This window comes from Giraffa tippelskirchi, chromosome 3, assembly GCF_054371585.1.
Source record: "Giraffa tippelskirchi isolate mGirTip1 chromosome 3, T2T-mGirTip1v1.2.pri, whole genome shotgun sequence".
NCBI classification, from domain to species: domain Eukaryota; kingdom Metazoa; phylum Chordata; class Mammalia; order Artiodactyla; family Giraffidae; genus Giraffa; species Giraffa tippelskirchi.
In genome coordinates, this window is record NC_137277.1 from 78,215,584 (window position 1) to 78,238,249 (window position 22,666).

General features: G+C 38.6%; 1 long non-coding RNA gene across 1 annotated transcript in view; it reads right to left on the minus strand.

Annotated features, from left to right (window-relative positions):
* LOC145542955 (uncharacterized) overlaps positions 1-22,666 on the minus strand; it is a 36,461-nt gene that overhangs the window by 11,255 nt on the left and 2,540 nt on the right. The window contains exon 2 of the long non-coding RNA XR_014080309.1: positions 697-3,822. This is a non-coding gene — a long non-coding RNA (uncharacterized LOC145542955). The remainder of the gene's footprint in view (positions 1-696; positions 3,823-22,666) is intronic.

Here is a 22,666-nt window from a genome sequence, read left to right on the forward strand (position 1 = left end):
TCTCCTGTTTTACTTCCTTACTGCTTCAGCTAAAGGACAGAAAAGAACTTAGATATTTGGACTGGAAAAAACCATGAGTCATCTGTATTTAATATACTCACCATCATAAAGCAGGTATTTCTTACTCTTTCCAAATACTCAATTTTAAAGTCTCCGTTATTTCTATGAACACTCAAGCCAAAGAACATGTATTTGGCTTCCTTCCTTTCTGCTTACAGATGTCACAAGAAGGCATTCCTAAAGTATACATTTACTTTTCTCCCTCTTATTCTTTTAAAATTTTATAATCCTCTGTAGAAGAATAAAAGCCCTATTTTTACTTCACCTCTATTTCATTTCTATTTCTGGTTTCCTCTCCCAAATATTACTTTTCCTAATTAGATGCAATGGGAAGGGCTCACCATTGTCTTATATTACAGCTGAAATTCTCATAGTCTTTGAAAATATATACAGAAGGGAATTTCATGGTTGTACAGGGTAAGGAAGAGATTACTAAATTCAGTGAGCTACTGTTAAGTAACAATTTTCAAAATAATTTTAAATTATTCTACATATATATGGGTTAAAGTATAGATCTTTTTAAAGGCAAAATTGTAACTCATACAAATATAAAGTGAACATATGTTAAAGCTTTTATTTAACTCACTATTAATGAGTGAACCAGTAGATTCTACAAGCAGTTCAAAGACAGCTTACAATCAGACGAGAAATGCTGAAATGAATCAGTTCAGTCAGTTCAGTTCAGTCGCTCAGTCGTGTCCAACTCTTTGAGACCCCATGGACTGCAGCACACCAGGCGTCCCTGTCCATCAACTCCAACTCCCAGTGTTTACACAAACTCATGTCCATTGAGTCGGTGATGCCATTCAAGCATCTCATCCTCTGTCGTCCCCTTCTCCTCCTGCTTTCAATCTTTCTCAGCATCAGGGTCTTTTCAAATGAGTCAGCTCTTCGCATCAGGTGGCCAAAGTATTGGAGTTTCAACTTCAATATCAGTCGTTCCAATGAATATTCAGGACTGATTTCCTTTAGGATGGACCGGTTGGATCTCCTTGCAGTCCAAGGGACTCTCAAGAGTCTTCTCCAGCACCACAGTTCAAAAGCATAAACTCTTTGATGCTCAGCTTTCTTTATAGACCACCTCTCACATCCATACAGGACAACTGGAAAAACCATAGACTTGACTAGACGGACATTTGTTGGCAAAGTAATATCTCTGCTTTTTAAGATGCTGTCTAGGTTGGTCATAACTTTTCTTTCAAGGAACAAGTGTCTTCTAATTTCATGGCTGCAGTCACCATCTGCAGCGATTTTGGAGCCCCCAAAAATAAAGTCTGTGACTGTTTCCATTGCTTCCCCATCTATTTGCCATGAAGTGATGGGACCCGATGCCATGATCTTCATTTTCTGAATGTTGAGTTTTAAGCCAACTTTTTCACTCTCCTCTTTCACTTTCACCAGGAGGCTCTTTAGTTCTTCTTCACTTTCTGCTATAAGGGTGATGTCATCTGCATATCTGAGGTTATTGATATTTCTCCCGACAATCTTGATCCTAGTTTGTGCTTCATCCAGCCCAGGGTTTCTCATGATGTGCTCTGCATATAAGTTAAATAAGCAGGGTGACAATATACAGCCTTGATGTACTCCTTTCCTGATTTGGAACCAGTCTGTTGTTCCATGTCCAGTTCTAACTGTTGCTTCCTGACCTGCATACAGGTTTCTCAAGAGGCAGGTCAGATAGTCTTCTATTCCCATCTCTTTAAGAATTTTCCACAGTTTGTTGTGATCCACACAGTTAAAGGCTTTGGCATAGTCAGTAAAGCAGAAATAGATGTTTTTCTGGAACTCTCTTGCTTTTTCGATGATCCAGTGGATGTTGGCAATTTGATCACTGGTTTCTTTGGCTTTTCTAAATCCAGCTTGAACATCTGGAAGCTCACGGTTCATGTACTGTTGAAGCCAGGCTTGGGGAATTTTAAACATTAGTTTGCTAGCGTGTGAGATGAGTGCAATTATGCAGTAGTTTGAGCATTCTTTGGCATTGCCTTTCTTTGGGATTGGAATGAACGCTGATCTTTTCTAGTCCTGTGGCCACTGCTGAGTTTTCCATATTTCCTGGTACATGGAGTGCAGCACTTTCACAGCATCATCTTTCAGGATTTGAAATTTCCATCACCTCCGCCTGCTTGTTCATAGTGATGCTTCCTAAGGCCCACTTGACTTTGCATTCGAGGGTGTCTGGCTCTAGGTGAGTGATCACACCATCATGATTATCTGGGTCATGAAGATCTTTTTTGTGTAGTTCTTCTGTGCATTCTTGCCACCTCTTCTTAATATCTTCTGCTTCTGTTAGGTCCATAGCATTTCTGTCTTTTATTGTGCCCATCTTTGGATGAAAATTTCCCTTGGTATCTCTAATTTTCTTGAGGAGATCTCTAGTCTTTTCCATTCTGCTGTTTTCCTCTATTTATTTACATTGATCACTGAGGAAGGCTTTCTTATGTCTCCTTGCCATTCTTTGGAACTCTGCATCAAGTGGGTATATCTTTCCTTTTCTCCTTTGCCTTTTACTTCTCTTCTTTTCACAGCTATTTGTAAGGGCCTCCTCAGGCAACCATTTTGCCTTTTTGCATTTTTATTTCTTGGGGATGGTCTTGATCCCTGCCTCCTGTACAATGTCATGAACCTCTGTCCATAGTTCTTCAGGCACTCTGTCCATCAGATCTAATCCCTTGAATCTATTTCTCACTTCCACTGTATAATCACAAGGGGTTTGATTTAGGTCATACCTGAATGGTCTAGTGGTTTTCCTTACTTTCTTCAATTTAAGTCTGAATTTGGCAATAAGGAGTTCATGATCTGAGCCACAGTCAGCTCAGGGTCTGGTTTTGCTGACTTTATAGAGCTTTTCCATCTTTGGCTGCAAAGAATATAATCAATCTGATTTTGATATCGACCATCTGGTGATGTCCATGTGTAGAGTCTTCTTTTGTGTTGTTGGAAGAGGGTGTTTATTATGACCAGTGCATTCTCTTGGCAAAACTCTATTAGCCTTTGCCTTGCTTCATTCTGTACTCCAAGGCCAAATTTGCCTGTTATTCCAGGTATCTCTTGACTTCCTACTTTTGCATTCCAGTCCCCTATAATGAAAGGGACATCTTTTTTGGGTGTTAGTTCTAGAAGGTCTTGTAGGTGTTCATAGAACCGTTCAACTTCAGCTTCTTTAGCCTTATTGGTTGGGGCGTAGACTTGTAACTGTCTATTACTTCAATACTGAATTGGTGATATTGAAATGTTTTGCCTTGGAAACAAACAGAGAGCATTCTGTTGTTTTTGAGATTGCGTCCAAGTACTGCATTTCAGACTTTTGTTGACTATGATGGCTACTGCATTTCTTCTAAGGGGTTTTTTGCCCACAGTAGGAGATATAATGGTCGTTTGAGTTAAATTCACCCCTTCCAGTCTATTTTAGTTCGCTGATTCCTAAAATGTCGCTGTTCACTCTTGCCATCTCCTGTTTAACCACTTCCAATTTGCCTTGATTCATGGACCTAACATGCCAGGATCCTATGCAATATTGCTCTTTACAGCATTGGACTTTATTTCCATCCCCAGTCACATCCACAACTGGGTGTTGTTTTTGCTTTGACTCTTTCTCTTCATTCTTTCTGAAATTATTTCTCCTCTCATCTCCAGTAGCATATTGGGCACCTACCGACCTGGAGAGTTGATCTTTCAGTGTGATATCTTTTTGCCTTTTCATGGTGTTCATGGGGTTCTCATGGCAAGAATACTGAAGTGGTTTGCCATTCTCTTCTCCAGCTGAAATAAATATATAAATGGATAAAATATTGGCCAAAAGAATCTATTTTCCACAGGGCAGTAATCAAGTATTCCCACTAAACACAATTTATGTTTTAAAATAGCTCAGAAACAAGCAAATGTGGTCACTAGCTGTATAGACTAGCAAGGACATTCCATAAGTCTTTCACACTGTTTCCTTATACACGGAAGCCAGTGCATGCAACCAAAAAGCGGTTCTCTTTCCTGACTCCCAGTCTGGGAAATGGCTTATTAGTCTTTACCGGAGATAAAAACGAGGCTAAGGGAGAGTGGGGAGAGAGGATGGTTTCAAAGGTCAAGACTAGGAAACTGAGTAACAGTGAGGCAAACTGTCCTTTTTAACTCAACTTGGAATGATATTAAGAGCTTGGGGCCTAGACCACAGCATATGGTTCAAATTCCATTTTTGTCACTTAGTAGTACCCGAGTCACCTATTGGGCAATTTACTTAATCGTTTGAAGCTCCGGTTTCTTTATCTAGATAATGGAGTTATTATCTAAAGTACCTATTGGTAAGCTTGTTGATGGGGATCAAGTGAGATGACCTAAGTAAAAATGCTTACATAACTGGCTTGGCAAAGTGTCAGATAAATGTTAGCTATCACCATTAATATTTTTTTCAATATTATACTTATAATGAAACTAATATGACCAAGCTAAACAAGCTCAGATATAATAACATCACATTAACTTTTAAAGCAGCTTTTTAAATAAATAATTGGTATATAATAAACTGGATATACTTCAAGTGCACAATGGATGTTTAGCATCCATGTATGAGCATCCTAGAGCGTGGGCTCAGTAGTTGTGGCGCAGGGGTTTAGTTGTTCCAAGGCATGTGGAATCTTCCCAGACAAGGGATTGAACCTGTGTCCCCTGCATTGGCAGGCAGATTCCTATCCATTGTACTAGCAGCATCACCTCCAACACCTCCAACTCTTCCCTTGTCTGTGGGATGATGTGATCCAAGATACCTAGTGGATATCTGAAACTTTGGATAGTAGTGAACCCTGTATGTAATATGTTTTTTTCCTATACATACCTATGATAGAGTTTACTTTATAAATTAAGTGCACTAGAAGATTAACAATAATAATAAAATAGAACAATTACAGCAATAAACTGTAATAAAACTTATGTAAATGTGGTCTCTCTCAAAAGACCTTTACTGTGCAAACTTAATGCCTTTGCCATCTTAACTAAGCACTTGTTACACACTGTGTCTTTAAACTTTGCAGTTTGAAGTGCAACAGCAAAACTAGCATGAATTTCTTTTTCTCTTTTCACAAGTTAATGGATAGAATATTGGTGGATCTTAGCAACTTCAGATTTGATTATTTTCTTATTAAATACAGAATTTTCACCTTTTTACTTAAAGAATGCACTATGGCTTCTTTTAGGCATACTGGAATTGCTAGCATCTTTACTCTGGGTGTTGGAGCCTTTAGTAAGTAAAGTAAGAGTTATTTGAACAGAATCACTGTGATAGGCAACAGTTGATCTGATACCTGAGGTGGTTACTAAGTGACTAACAGGTTATGCAGGACAAAGGGACGATTCACATTCTGGGTGGACTGGAGTGGGACAGCATTAGATTTCATCATGAAACTCAGATCAGCACGCAATTTAAAATTTATGAATTGTTTATTTCTGGAATTTTCCCTTTAATAGTTTCAGACCCCAGTGACCTCAGGTAACTGAAACTGCAAAAAGCAAAACTGCGGATAGAGGGGAACTACTGGGTTGTAACCATCACCGTAATGAATATAGCCATCACCTCCAACAGCTCCCTAACTCTGTAATTTCTCTCTCTCAACTTCTCCGCCCCCCAGACAACTACTGATCTACTTTTTGACACTATAAATTAGTTTATATTTTCTAGAATGTTTACAAAGTATATGTATATATTCTTTTTTGTCTGGCTTCTTTCACTGAGCTTTATTTTGATATTTAGTTATGCTGATGTTTATATTAATAGTTCATTCTTTTTAATTGCCAAGTAGCATTGCCTTGTATGTATATACCACAGTTTATTTACCCACCCAGCTGTTGATGGAATTTGGATTGTTTCCCATTTTTGGCTGTTACAAATAAAGCTGTCATAAACATTCATGTACAAGTGTTTAAATGGAGGAACGCTTTAACTGGATAAATAACAAAGAGTGAACTGGCTAAATCATATCCATAGGTATATGTTTAGCTTACAAAACTGCCAAGCTATTTTCCAAATTGGTTGCATAATTTTTCATTTCCACCAGTGATGTATGGACACTCCTGTTGTTCCACATCATTGCTAATACTTGGTATGATCAGTCTTTAATTTTAGTTATTCTAATAATTGTGGGGTAGCATTTCATTGTGGTTTATATTTCCCTAATGATTAATGATATTGAGCATCTTTTCATATGCTTACTGTCAGGAACTTTTGAATTAATATAAGGTGTTCTGCTAAAACTATGTGGGTTTTGGTCAGTTGGGTAGTATATTTCACCTAGATGAAAACTGTAGCTATAACAGATAAAATGTAAAAGCTGCAGACAGCATCCAAAACACAGGAACGTCTTCAAGGTTCATAAACAGACAGAAATGTGAATGAACAAATGAGGCTGAAGCTACAGGCCTGCCAGATGATTTGCCTAGAAACAGAAGTGAGGAATGGATAGCTCCTGCTGTTAATGAACTAAAAGTTTCCTTCTACCCAGGAGATGGGGGATCTGTCCTACATCATAGGTTGAAGCCAGTGGCTGGAGTGGGGCCTCTCCTGCTCACCTCTTTCAAAGGAAGCTAAAAAAAGAAAGGCTGTATTTCCGTGCTTTTCTCCTTGCTGCTGACTGGCTATTCAGGGCTTATAGGAAGCTGTAGGCTAAGGAGGGAAGAGGCCTTGTAACTAGGAACTGAATCAAGCTGTTTCTGGTATCGAGGTTTAAATCTATTATGAACCCATATGTCATAATAGTGTAGAAATCCCAAAACACATTATAAGACTCAATTCTGCACTTGAGATCTGAATAACTGGGAGAGAAGATAAAAGTAAGATGGGTACAGGAGAGATCCTGAGAACAAACCAAAACAATGAATGAAAACAAAATCTACCCTTCAAAATAAAACTCATGTAAATAGTAATGGAAAAAAGACAGCAAAATCAACAATCAGAAAATAAATCCACCCCATAGGAAATTATTTGCATTGCACAATATGACAAAGACCTTAACATAAGCTTGTTCTTTCAAACAAAGAAAGAAATTCATTACAAAAAATAAGGTTTCAGACTTTCCTAGTGGTACAGTGGATAAGAATCTACCTGCCAATGCAGGGGACATGGGTTTGATCCCTGGTCTGGGAAGACTCCATACACTGTGGAGCAACTAAGCCACTGTGCTACAGCTACTAAGCCCATACTCCAGGGCCCTTGAACCACAATTATTAAGCCCATGTGCTGCAACTACTGAAGCTCATGCACTCTGCAATGAGAAGCCTGTGCAGAGCAACTAGAGAGTAGACTGTGCAGAGCAACAAAGATCCAGCACAACCAAAAATATGAATAAATAAGTACATTAAAAAAGGAGATGATCCTTATTAGAAAACAAACAAAAAAAAAAGGATTTCATGAAATAAAATAGGCAAAAAAATGTAGATATGAAAATAAATTAGTGAAACACTGAAAAAGAAAAATTATACTTGCAATAAAAAGTATAGAAGATGGATAAACTCTAAGCAGGTATGGTAAGCTGCAAAGACTGGCCAAATGCTCTTTGTAACTCCTACAATCAAAGGTGGAATCCATTTCTCCACCTGTTACACCTGGACTAGGCAACATGACTAGCCAATGTTTAGCCAGTGGATCACTGGCAAAAGCAACTCAAGTACTTGAGTGCTGGGTCTTACATACCCTTGCTTCTGGGAATACTAAAGCCACCATGAATGAAGCCTGGCTTGCTACCTCCTGGGTAGCGAGAGATCAAGCAGAGTAAGGGGTTCAATCAACTCAGCCATTTGACAGCCCAGTGAAGTCCAGACCTGAGTGACCTTCCAGGTGAGTGACAGGCAGGAAAATCATCTAGCCAACCCACAAAATAAGGAGAAATGAGAATTAAGAGATTGTTCTTATTTCAAACTACTACCTTTTGAAATGATTTGATAGGTGGCAATAGATAATTGATACCCTGGAATAGTACAAGGAAGAATTAGGGAATGAAAAGATAGTCTGAGAAATTCACCTAAAACACAGCACAGAGAGACAAAAGAGGTTAAAATATGAAAAGCCAATTAAGAGATACAGAGGGTAGACATCAAGATTCTAATATCCTTCTAACAAGAATTTGAGAGGAAGAGAACGCAGGGACAGGCAGAAAGGTAAGATTTGAATCAATGATACCTTGGAATTTTCTAGAACTGAAGAAAATTATGAGTCTCTATGCCCACAACTATTAAGGTATATTTAATGGGTTTAATAATATAATTTGCATACCAATTAAAGTTTACTGTTCTTGCATCTGCATTTTGACTGGAATACAATGTGAATTATGCTCAAGTTAAGTGGAAAAGGGTTAGTTTCTCATTTTGAAATACAAGCTTCTAAGTTTGACTAGTGGCTAGGATGGTGGTGAGAAAGGCTTTCTTGCAGCAAGTGTCAGCATACTGAACATGCTCTGCATTTGTCTGTCAAGCCCCTTTTTCTTTTAGGAATTAACCCTCTCACAAGCCACATGGTTTTGATCATCTTTACATCATAAGCCCTCAAGCCCACCAGTATTACAGAGAGGGCAAATGAACCAAAATATTCCAAACAGTGTGTTCTCTCCTAGGAATTTTCCACTTTAGATAAATACATTCTCGTATGGCACACTTTCAGCATATTTTTCTTACATTTCTAAGGATTTGGGAAATAAAGACGAGGCACACACATGTACTCAGTCCACTGTTTTGATCTAATCTTTTGTACGTGTTCTTATTCTGCCTAAATTATCCTTTTTTTCAAAACAGCAGCAGATAAGCAGCAAATTTAATGTCAGGAAAAAGGCTGCTAGAGATAGACTTATTAACAGCATGGAAGAATGACAGACTGGATTCTGACAGTAAAGAAGAAAACTGAAAAACTTTAAAAAGGAGACACTACTAGTCAAAACACATATCAGTGGGATGCTAATGTAAGGCTATATATATACGTGCTTCAGCAGATTCTAAGGGCATCAATATAAGTTAAGTATAGAGTGATAATTGTGTGGGTCAGGAAGGCATTTAAAAATATATACATTTTTTGTAGTCTCTATTTAACAAGGCAGGAAAGTGGCAAATGTGCCGACGCATTTGTAAGAAGATTTCTATCAAAACAAAACTTCTATTTTTTAAAGGAATAAATACTCACGTATAAAATTTATTCTAAAGGACTTGAGATTTTACTCCATTAGTTAAACTCTGATGGTTTTAAATGTATCAACATTTTTTTTTTGCACTTCGTCATGCTTGTTTACATAGAAAGCATTCTATCGTACCATGATGATAAAAATACAACATTTTTCTTTCCTTGAGATGGTATGCAATGTTTTAAATTTTACCCAAGGGAAACTTCTCTTTGTGTAATTCTGAGTAGTTCTATTTTTCAAAAGGGAACGGTGTGTCCTGTTAGGTTGTTTTATATTTAGTATATTGACTACTGATTGTCCTGAGTAACAAAAAGATCAGGACCTAATTATTTTTGCCTCAAATAATTCAATAATTATTTAATTAAAATAAACTAAAAGGTGGTGAATACTGTTTTTTCCAAATATCCTCTTTCAGACGTGTTTTGAGTTATGTTTAAAAGTGTGGTGTGTGAAGACTAATTTATCATACTATGCTATGCTATGCTAAGTCGCTTCAGTCGTGTCCGACTCTGTGCGACCCCATAGACGGCAGCTCACCAGGCTCCGCTGTCCCTAGGATTCTCCAGGCAAGAACACTGGAGTGGGTTGCCATTTCCTTCTCCAGTGATTTATCATACTAGGAAATAAAAAGATAAAAGCCCAGGGTTCCAAAGTTAGTTACCTACCACATTAGCTAATTTAGTTGTCATTTGGTACTGCCTTTCTTTCAAAATAGGAATGAATATTCTGTCATTCTAGTCTCTGCTTGAATGCTTGCAGTTACAAGGAGTTCATAACTTTATAAGGCGTCCCATTTTACCTTTAGACAGTTCACATTTTTAAAAACACTATTATTGCTTATACTGAAGAAAAAAATGTCTCTCTGTACCTTATATCATTGAATTCAAAAGAAATTCTTTTAGTGTTTCTATATATGGGTCTTTAATCTTTTGAAGATAAAGATCATGGTTCCCTTTCTGTTTTTATTTGTCTAAAATAAATTGCACTAATTTCTTATGGTTTAGTTGCTAAGTCATGTTCAATTCTTACAATTCCATGGACTCTAGTCAGCCAGCCACCTCTGTCCATAGGATTCTCCAGGCAAGCATACTGGAGTGAGTTGCCATTTCCTTTTCCAGGGAATCTTCCTGACCCAGTAATCGAACTCAGGTCTCCTGCATTGAAGGCAGACTCTTTACCAACTGAGCTACAAGGGAAGCTCAAATTCTTATATACCCCTCTTTGAAAAAAATTTTGAGCATTACTTTACTAGCATGTGAGATGAGTGCAATTGTGCGGTAGTTTGAGCATTCTTTGACATTGCCTTTCTTTGGGATTGGAACGAAGACTGACCTTTTCCAGTCCTGTGGCCACTGCTGAGTTTTCCAAATTTGCTGGCATATCAAGTGCAGCACTTTCACAGCATCACCTTTGAGGATTTGAAAAAGCTCAACTGGAATTCCATCACCTCCACTAGCTTTGTTCATAGTGATGCTTTCTAAGGCCCACTTGACTTCACATTCCAGGATGTCTGGCTTTAGGTGAGTGATCACACCATCGTGATTATCTGGGTCGTGAAGATCTTTTTTGTACAGTTCTTCTGTGTATTCTTGCCACCTCTTCTTAATATCTTCTGCCTCTGTTAGGTCCATACCATTTCTGTCCTTTATCAAGCCTATCTTTGCATGAAATGTTCCCTTGGTATCTCTAATTTTCTTGAAGAGATCTCTAGTCTTTCCCATTCTGTTGTTTTCCTCTATTTCTTTGCACTGATCGCTGAGGAAGGCTTTCTTATCTCTCCTTGCTATTCTTTGGAACTCTGCATTCAGATGAGAATATCTTTCCTTTTCTCCTTTGCTTTTCGCTTCTCTTCTCTTCCCAGCTATCTGTAAGGCCTCCTCAGACAGCCATTTTGCTTTTTTGCATTTCTTTCCCATGGGGATTTTCTTGATCCCTGTCTCCTGTACAATGTCATGAACCTCTGTCCATAGTTCATCAGGCACTCTGTCTATCAGGTCTAGTCCCTTAAATCTATTTGTCACTTCCACTGTGTACTCATAAGGGATTTGATCTAGGTCATACCTGAATGGTCTAGTGGTTTTCCCTACTTTCTTCAATTTAAGTCTGAATTTGGCAATAAGCAGTTCATGATCTGAGCCACAGTCTGCTCCTGGTCTTGTTTTTGCTGACTGTATAGAGCTTCTCCATCTTTGGCTGCAAAGAATATAATCAATCTGATTTCGGTGTTGACCATCTGGTGATGTCCACGTGTAGAGTCTTCTCTTGTGTTGTTGGAATAGGGTGTTTGCTATTACCAGTGTGTTCTTGTGGCAAAACTCTATTAGCCTTTGCCCTGCTTCATTCTGTACTCCAAGGCCAAACTTGCCTGTTATGCCAGGTGTTTCTTGACTTCCTACTTTTGCATTCCAGTCCCCTATAATGAAAAGGACATCTTTTTTGGGTGTTAGTTCTAGAAGGTCTTGTAGGTGTTCATAGAACCGTTCAACTTCAGCTTCTTTGGCATTACTGGTCGGGGCATAGACTTGGATTACTGTGATATTGAATGGTTTGCCTTGGAAACGAACAGAGATCATTCTGTCATTTTTGAGATTGCATCCAAGTACTGCATTTTGGATTCTTTTGTTGACCATGATGGCTACTCCATTTCTTCTAAGGAATTCTTGCCCACAGTAGTAGATATAATGCAAGGAGATCCAATCAATCCATCCTAAAAGAGATCAATCCTGGGTGTTCATTGGAAGGTCTGATGTTGAAGCTGAAACTCCAATACTTTGGCCACCTCATGCAAAGGGTTGACTCATTTGAAAAGACCCTAATGCTGGGTAGGATTGGGGGCGGGAGGAGAAGGGGACGACAGAGGATGAGATGGTTGGATGGCATCACCGACTCGATGAACATGGGTTTGGGTAGACTCCGGGAGTTGGTGATGGACAGGGAGGCCTGGCGTGCTGCAATTCATGGGGTTGTAAAGAGTCAGACACGACTGAGCGACTGAACTGAACTGAACTTGAAAAAAATAAATGAAAACAAAGCTTTCTTCCTTACTCCCTCCCTCTGTTCATTCCTCCCCCCCTTCCATTCTTTCTTCCTTTCTTTTTTCTTAATTCAGTCCAAAAGCCATGAAATGGAGCTAAGTGAAGTAGGGGTGTAAGTGTTGGGGAGAGGAGTGATGTCACATTATGGGGTATTGGAGCCTGAATGAGATAAGGACAGCATGCTTTACTGGATATTCGTGGGACTCCAGCTGAGCTATTTCAAATCCTAAAAGAAGATGCTGTTAAAGTGCTGCGCTCAATATGACAGCAAATTTGGAAAACTCAGCAGTAGCCACAGAACTGGAAAAGGTCAGTTTTCATTCCAATCCCAAAGAAGGGCAATGCCAAAGAATGTTCAAACTACCACACAATTGCATTCATTTCACATGCTAGCAAAGTAATACTCAAAATTCTCCAAGCTAGGCTTGAACAGTAAGTGAACCGAGAACTTCAGGATGTTCATACTGGATTTAAAACAGGCAGAGAAACCAGTGATCAAATTGCGAACATCCATTGGATCATAGAAAAAGCTAGAGAATTCCTGAATAATGTCTACTTCTGCTTCATTCACTATGCCAAAGCCTTTGACTGTATGGATCACAGCAAACTGTGGAAAATTCTTAAAGATATGGGAATACGAGATCACCTTACCTGCCTCCTGCAAAACCGGTATGCAGGTCAAGAAGCAACAGTTAGAACCGGACATGGGACAACAGTCTGGTTCAAAATTGGGAAAGGAGTACGTCAAGGCTGTATATTGTCACCCTGCTTATTTAACTCCTATGCAGAGTACATAATGCAAAATGCCGGGCTGGATGAAACACAAGTTGGGATCAAGATTGCGGGGAGAAACATCAAAAGCCTCAGATATACAGATGACAACATCCTTATGGCAGAAATCAAAGAGGAACTGAAGAGCCTCTTGATGAAGGTGAAAGAGGAGAGTGAAAAAGCTGGCTTAAAACTCAACATTCAAAAAACTAAGATCAAGGCATCTGGTCCCATCACTTCATGGTAAATAGATGAGGAAACAATGGAAACAGTGACAGATTTTATTTTCTTGGGCTCCAAAATCATTGCAGATGGCAACTCAGTTCAGTCGCTCAGTCTTGTCTGAATCTTTGCGACTCTACGGACCGCAGAACGCCAGGCGTCCCTGTCCATCACCAACTCCTGGAGTTTACAAAAACTCATGTCCATTGAGTCAGTGATGCCATCTAACCATCTCATCCTCTGTTGTGCCCTTCTCCTCCTGTCCTCAATCTTTCCCAGCATCAGGGTCTTTTCAAATGAGTCAACTCTTTGCATCAGGTGGCCAAAGTATTGGAGTTTCAGCTTCAACATCAGTCCTTCCAGTGAACACCCAGGACTGATCTCCTTTAGGATGGACTGCTTGGATCTCCTTGCAGTCCAAGGGACTCTCAAGAGTCTTCTCCAACACCACAATTCAAAAGCATCAATTCTTCAGAGCTCAACTTTGTTTATAGCCAAACTCTTGCATCCATATATGACTACTGGAAAAACCATAGCTTTGACTAGCTAGACAGAACTTTGTCATTTTACTTAAAACCAATAATAAAAATCTTTCCATGTTAATGAATATTCTTTAGAAAATCATTTTGACAGCTACAAAATATCTATTTTATTTAGCAATCTGTTACTTTTTTATTTTTGGTTGTGCTGGTAGGCTTGTGGGATCTGTTCCCTGACCAGGGATCAAGTCTGGACTCTCAGTAGTAAAAGCCCCGAGCTCTAACTACTGGGGCACCAGCGAATTCCCAACAATCCTTAACTTTTGAACAAGTTAAGTTCTCTGCATGTTTTTCTTTGCTAAACAACATTGTGAGGACTCTTTGTACACATTTCTATGTGCACTTATCCAGCTATTTTTTCGGGATAAATCCTTAAAGATATGATAATCAAGTCAAAGAATATGCTAATTTTAAGATTTTCAACCATGGGTAAGTACCATTCTTCATTTGGTGTTTGAAAAACACTCAACAATGTTTGTTGTCTATTATCTTGCCTACCTACTCTGTCAATGCCTCTTTATATAAGTGCCAGAAAGGAACAAACAGCTCCATATGCGTACAGGTATAATTGGGACAAATAATTCCTTTTTAAAAAGTATGTATTTTCCACTGCTTATGATTCTATTAATTTGTGCATCTAGCAATCCTGGTTTTCACACCAATATAATCAATAGACCACAACAGAAATTATAGGCATGTTACTTCTGAGATTCGGTTATAAAAGACATCATGGGATAGTCTCTCTTTCTCTTGCTACACACACACACACACACACACACACACACACACACACTTATTACTTGTATCAACCACTCTGAGGTAAATCAGCTGCCATATTGTGAGGACAGTGATGTAGCCTATAAAGAAGCCCACAAGGGGAGGATTCTTGGGAAAGATTAAGGGCAGGAGGAGAAGGGGGCAACAGAGGATGAGATGTTTGGATGGCATCACCAACTCAATGGACATGAGTTTGAGAAAACTCCAGGAAATAGTGAAGGACAGGGAAGCCTCGTGTGGTGCAGTCCATGGGGTGGCAAAGAGTCAGACATGACAGAGTGACTGAACCACAACAATAAGGGGAGGAGCAGTGGTTACAGCCAATGACCTGGAAGGCACTGAGGCTACCAAAACCCACGTGAGCGAGCTTGAGGTGGACTCTACTCCAGTTGAGTCTGGCAGCTTAGGTTGATAGTTTGACTGAAATTTCTTGAGAGATTTGGAGCTGGAAGCTCCCAATTAAGCTTCTCCCTGACTTCTGACCCATAGAAACTATGAGATAATAAATGTTTGTTCTTTCAAGCTGTTAAGTTTTAGGGATAATTTGTTACACATGAATAAAAGCCAAGATACCTAATACTGTTAATGAGATTGAACTTCTAATAAAAACCTTGTCACAAAGAAAACTCCAGGCCCAGATATCTTCAGTGGTGAGTTCTGTCAAATATTTAATTAAGAAATAATAATATTGCTAAGCTACTGCTAGCTGCTAAGTCGCTTCAGTCGTGTCCGACTCTGTGCGACCCCATAGACGGCAGCCCACCAGGCTCCGCCGTCCCTGGGATTCTCCAGGCAAGAATACTGGAGTGGGTTGCCATTTTCTTCTCCAGTGCATGAAAGGGAAAAGTGAAAGTGAAGTCGCTCAGTCCTGTCCGACTCTTAGCGACCCCACGGACTGTAGCCCACCAGGCTCCTCCATCCATGGGATTTTCCAGGCAAGAATACTGGAGTGGGGTGCCATTGCCTTCTCCGATAATAATATTAAACTTACACAAATTCTTTCAGAAAATAGAGGAGAAAAAGACAATTCTCATTTTGTAAGGCCAGCATAATGCTTTTACCAAAACCATATAAAAATGGTACAAGAAAAAATGGCTAATATTTCTCATAACCATAGTGGTAGGAAATCTTAATAAAATCTTAGCACATCAAATTAAGTAATATATATTAAAATCATAACATATCATGACTACATAGGGTTTAGACATGAATGCAAGATTCTTTTAACTTTCAACATTTTACATTTAAAGTCACTCAGTCGTGTCCGACTCTTTACGACCCCATGGACTATTCAGTCCATGGAATTCTCCAGGCCAGAATACTGGAGTGGGTAGCCTTTCCCTTCTCCAGGGGATCTTCCTGACCCAGGAATTGAACCAGGGTCTCCTGCATTGCAGGGGGATTCTTTACCAACTGAGCTATCATGGAAGCCAAAAACTTTCAAAAATCAGCACAATTCAGATTACATTGCAGTAGTTTATTAGAGTAGGAACACTCTCACAATCATTGCATGAAATGCAGAAATAGTATTGGACAAAATCTGTCACCTATTCATTACAAAAATTCACACCAACTCAGAGATAGATGGAAACTTCACCCATCTGATAGAATGCCCTTAAAAACAACCTATTACTCAGTGTTGAAATTTTGTTTTCCCCTACTTCTGCACAAATATTGCACTAGATAGACATTCTAGCCAATACAGTAAGAAAAAGAGACAAGATTTTAACAGAAATGCAAAACTATTATATTTGTAGATAATATGGTTGTATACAGAAAAGCCTAAAACATTTCCAAATATCTATTGATAGTAAATGAACTTATTATATTGAGAATCCAGTCAGTATACAAAACTCAATTATTTTCTCTACAGTAGCAATGAACAATTGAAAAAAATTTAAAAATCAGCATTTCCAGCAACAATCAAAAACCTAAAATACTTAGAAATACATTTAACAATATATAGAACTTCTAATTTGCAAACTACAAAACACTGCTGAGAGCAACCAAACTAAACTTAAATAAATAAAAAGATATACCATGTTCTTGGATGGGAAGACTCAATATTTTTAAGACATAAATTCTTTCCAAATTGATCTGCATATTCAATGAAATCGTAATAAAAACAACTGCAAGATTTTTGAAAAATTGACAAGCTGATTCTAGAACTTATATGGAAGGTTTGGTCAAATCTCTAATAACCAAAATAATCTTAAAAGTTGGAGGGCTTACATTACTTAATTTCAAAACTTGTATAAAGGCTTAGTAATCAAAATAGTGTGATATTGGTCAAATATAGATAGACAAATAGGTCAATGGTGTAGAATAAAAAGTGCTCCAATAGACCTATGTGTGTACCTATCCAAAGGCTAAATGACTTAATACAAAGTTACTCAAGTAGTTTTATGGCAAAGGAAGGTTTTCGACAGTACATGAACTGAAAACTTCCAGATGTACTGCTGCTGTTGCTAAGTCGCTTCAGTCGTGTCCGACTCTGTGCGACCCCATAGACGGCAGCCCACCAGGCTCTGCCGTCCCTGGGATTCTCCAAGCAAGAACACTGGCGTGGGTTGCCATTTCCTTCTCCAATGCATGAAAGTGAAAAGTGAAAGCGAAGTAGTGTCCGACTCTTAGCAACCCCATGGACTGCAGCCTACCAGGCTCCTCCGTCCATGGGATTTTCCAGGCGTACAAGCTGGATTTATAAAGGCAGAGGAACAAGAGATCAAATAGCCAATATACATTGGATTATAGAAAACACATGGCTTCCCTGATAGCTCAGTTGATAAAGAATCTGCCTGCAACATGTGACACCCCGATTCGATTCCTGGGTTGAGAATATCCCCTGGAGATGTGATAGGCTACCCACTCCAGTATCCTTAGGCTTCCTTTTAGGCTCAGCTGGTAAAGAATCTGCCTGCAATGCAAGAGATCTGGGTTCAATCCGTGGGTTAGGAAGATCCCCTGGAGAAGGAAAAGGCTACCCACTCCAGTATTCTGGCCTGGAGAATTTCATGGATAGTCCGGGGTTGAAAAGAGTCATACACAACTGAGTGGCTTTCACTTTCACTTTCATAGAAAAAGCAAGAGAATTCCAGAAAAACATCTATTTCTGCTTCCTTGACTACACTAAAGTCTTTGTGTAGATCACAACAATCTAGGGGAAATTCTTAAAGTGATAGGAATACTAGACCACCTTACCTGACCCATGAGAAACCTGTATGCATGTCAAGAAGCAGCAGTTAGAACTGGACATGAAACAACAGACTGGTTCAAAATAGGGAAAGCAGTATATCAAAGCTGTATATCAAAGCTGTATATTGTCACCCAGCTTATTTAACTAATATTCAGAGTGCATCATGGAGAAATGCCAGGCTAGTTGAAGCACAAGCTGGAATCAAGATTGCCTGGAGAAATATTAATAACCTCAGGTATGCAGATGACACCACCCTTATGGCAGAAAGTGAAGAAAAACTAAAAAGCCTCTCGATGAAGGTGAAAGAAGAGAATGAAAAGCTGGTTTAAAACTTAACATTTAGAAAACTAAGATCATGACATCGGTCCCATCATTTCATGGCCAATAGATGGGGGAAACAATGAAAACAGTGAGAGACTTTATTTTCTTGGGCTCCAAAATCACTGTGGACAGTGACTGCAGCCATGAAATTAAAAGATGTTTGATCCTTGGAAGAAAAGCTATGACAAACCTAGACAAGGTATTAAAAACCAGAGATATCAGTTTGCTGTCAAAAGTCTTTACAGTTAAAGCTATGGTTTTTCTAGTAGTCGTTTAAAGATGTGAGAGTTGGACCATAAAGAAAGCTGAGCGCCGAAGAATTGATGCTTTTGAACTGTGGTGTTGGAGAAGACTTTTGAGAGTCCCTTGGGCAGAAAGTGAAGAACTAAAGAGCCTCTTGATGAAGGTGAAAGAGGAGAGTGACAAAGTTGGCTTAAAGCTCAATGTTCAGAAAACTAAGATCATGGCATCTGGTCCCATCACTTCATGGGAAATAGATGGGGAAACAGTGGAAACAGTGTCAGACTTTATTTTTTTGGACTCCAAAATCACTGCTGATGGTGATTGCAGCCATGAAATTAAAAGACGCTTACTCCTTGGAAGGAAGGTTATGGCCAACCTAGATAGCATATTTAAAAGAAGAGACATTACTTTGCCAACAAAATTCCGTCTAGTCAAGGCTATGGTTTTTCCAGTGGTCACGTATGGATGTGAAAGTTGGACGGTGAAGAAGGCTGAGCGCCGAAGAATTGATGCTTTTGAACTGTGGTGTTGGAGAAGACTCTTGAGAGTCCCTTGGACTGCAAGGAGATCCAATCAATCCATCCTAAAAGAGATCAATCCTGGGTGTTCATTGGAAGGACTGATGTTGAAGCTGAAACTCCAATACTTGGGGCACCTCATGTGAAGGGTTGACTCATTGGAAAAGACTCTAATGCTGGGTAGGATTGGGGGTGGGAGGAGAAGGGGACGACAGAGGATGAGATGGTTGGATGGCATCACCAATTCGATGGACATGGGTTTGGGTAGACTCCGGGAGTTGGTGATGGACAGAGAGGCCTGGTTTGCTGCAATTCATGGGGTTGCAAAGAGTCGGACACGACTGAGCGACTGAACTGAACTGAACTGGACTGCAAGGAAATCAAACCAGTCCATCCTAAAGGAGATCAGTCCTGAGTGTTCACTGGAAGGACTGATGCTGAAGCTGTAGCTCCAGTGCTTTGGCCACCTGATGTGAATAACTTACTCATTTGAAAAGACCCTACTGCTGGGAAAGATTGAAGGAAGGAGGATAAGGGGACAACAGAGGATGAGATGGTTGGATGGCATCACCTAGCCAATGCACATGAGTTAGAGTAAACTCTGGGAGAGAGTGAAGGACAGGGAAACCTGGCGTGCTGCAGTCCATGGGGTTGCAAAGAGTTAGACACAATTGAGTGACTGAATAACAGCTATCTAGAGCAAAATGAAAATTTCTTAGCAATGACACAGATAGCATTAAGCATAAAAGAAAAAAAATGTTGTTAATTGAAGTTCATCAAAATCAAAACTTATTTTTCCAAATATACCACCAGGAAATGCATAGTCAATCCACAAACTGGGAGAAGATATTCACAACATATATCTGACAAAGAACTTATTGCTCAGTATCATCAAGCACAGGAGAAAGCAGATTGAAACCACTAGATACCTCTTATTAGAGGGTTTAAAATTTAAAACAAAAAGCAACGTGTAACACTAAATGCTATCAAGAGTATGGAGCTTTCAAAATTCTCATACTGCTAGGGGACTAAATTTGGTAAACCATTTTGGGAAATAGTGTTGTAGTTTCTTACAGAGTTAAAGTTAAAATTCATATATTTATATAGCATTGTATTTCCTAATGTTTATCCAAGAGAAATGAAAATATTTATTAACAGAAAGCCTAGTAGAAAAATGTTTATAGCAGCTCTATTCATAATACTAAAAACGGGAAACCACCAAGGTGTTTGTTCATCAGTTGGAGAACAGATAAACTGGTGTATTTGTACAATTGATACTATTTAAGAAACAAAAGGGTCAAAATAGTGGCACACTCTGCTGTAGGAATGCATCTTAAAAATATTATGCTAAGTGAAAGAGACAAGAATCCAGAAAGTACATATTGCATGATTTCACTTATATAAAGTTCTCAACTATACAAAATTAATTTTTTGTGTGTGTGTGATAAGAATCAGAACAGAGTTATTTTCTAGGTGGGAGGGAGTGTCTGGGAAAAGGGGCACAGGGCACTTCCTGAAGAAAGAAGTGCCCTACACTTTGAGAGATGGGTGGGTTACATCAATGGCTGTATTTGTTGAAAGTGAAAGATACCTTGAAATCTGTGCATTTGTATGTGTCTTAATCATTTATCAATAACTCTTAAAAAGCATATATCAATAACATTTTAATTGTTATTCTCCATTAGATCCTCCCCTTCCCCAATCCATTAATCAGCACACGTTTGGCAGGGCAATTCAATTGTCATTGAATCAATCTATACAAATCTTATGCAGTCACACTGGGATGATCCAGAGGGATGGGATGGGGAGGGAGGTGGGAGGGGGGTTCAGGATGGGGAACACATGTACACCCATGGCTGATTCATGTGAATGTATGGCAGAACCACTACAATATTGTAAAGTAATTAGCCTCCAATTAAAATAAATAAATTAAAAAAAAAAAACAAATCTTATGCAGTCAGTATTTGTCCATTGTCTCTTATAAGGATAACACAGGTAACTTGATCATGTTAAATAAAGTTATATTTGTAGTACTCCTTAATATATAATTAGGTCCAGTAATTCTAACCACTGATGAGATTAGACACAGAAGTCAGTTTTAAGGTTTCATAATTATTTATTTTTGCATTTATTTTCTCTTTGCTTATTGTATCTTGTTCTGTACTTATTTAACTTACTGTGAATTTAACTCCTTTAATATTCATAGAGCGTCTATTTCCTAGCAACTTAGTTTCTGTTCCAAAATGTGAAATACACAGTACATAAAAAAGGCAGAATGACAGAATAGGAGTAACATAAAATCCTTCTAAATTGAAAGGTGGTGGTGGAGTGGCTGGGAAGAGGAATATCCTCATGAAGGACTGAATAAGAGGGAGAATGAAAGGAGTTAGGGAGTCATAGGGTGAGGATTTAGGGTTTGTGCAAGGAGCTGTCCAAGGTGTAAATCAAAGAGATGTCAGGCAGCCACCTTTTCCAGAATGGTCCAAAAGTGGGGGAAGACACCAAGGGAAAGAAGCCGTACTTTATTAGCAGCAAGTCCGTTACAAGCATCTTCAGTTAGAGGAGCAATTATGGTGAAATGTTGTTATCCAAAAATGAACAATGCGTTTTGTAGAGGCTCAACTTGACTAAAGCTACATTATTAGAAATATTCTAGTATGTAACTGCTGTACAAATTTCTTTATTTTAATAGTTCATGAGTTAATGAGAAGCTTTTGGTCTCATGAATATCTGTCAATTTGCAGTAGAAGGGCATTTGTGTATTATATATAATACTATTAAGGATTAAATACGTTATTTGAGAGTCTAATTATTTTAGATAGTTATTATTGCAATGTATAAGGGTTATTTATAACAACGATGATGATAATGACAATAACTAATGCTCTTTGGATTCTTAATATGTACCAAGTAGTATTCAAATATTGTTTGTAGATTTATCTAAATAAATTTCACAACAGCACTAGGACACATTATTTTTATTATTTCTGTTTTACAGAGAAGGCAAGTGAAACTACAAGTGTGTATAACACATATTCAGTGTTACTTAGCTAGCAATGACTAAATTCAGAGCTTTCCTCTTAACCAAAGTAGATTCAAAGATGCCAATTTCCATGTAATTGAATGCTTATATAGATGTTCTTTTTTTTCTTTTTAAAGTATTTTACTTATAACATGTTGCTAGTTTTAAAGTCCTTTTTTCTTGGGGTTGTTTACTGTTTATTTGTGACAGCATCCTCAAAAAACAAGGACAGAAATCTTATTTCTATGTTCTTTTATGTAAAAATGGAGCTTTTACCCAGCATGAAAATATTAATACAATCTTTTCCCAGAGAGATGGATTATCAATGAAAGTAAACGACAACATACTCTGGCAATAAAAATAACGAGACAGACAGGACAAAAGTAATGACATCCTCTAGCATAATCTCGGCGGAAAATAACTAAATCACCTTCAAGGAGATAAATTGTTACAAAACACCATCCTTGTCTAATGTGGATTGACAGGAAATGACAGGACCCTTGAAAGGGATGGCAGCCCACAAGCCCATGTGCTTTCAAGGGATCAAAGGGACTGACACCATCTGCCAGCCCCATTTAAGCAGAAAACAACTAGATTCTCTCCAGGCGGATATTTACTCTAAGATATTATTTCTGGGAAAAGATAGCTTATTTGGGAAGGATGACAGCATTTTTTTCTACACATCCTGTCATCTGTTAGAGTAGGACTGGGATGGGGGGAGAATCCACCAAACCTGTCCTTGGGATCCAAATCAGTCATAAATCTTTAGCAAGCTAGGGAAATTGAACAGTGACGCAACTGCTTTAAAGATAGAGT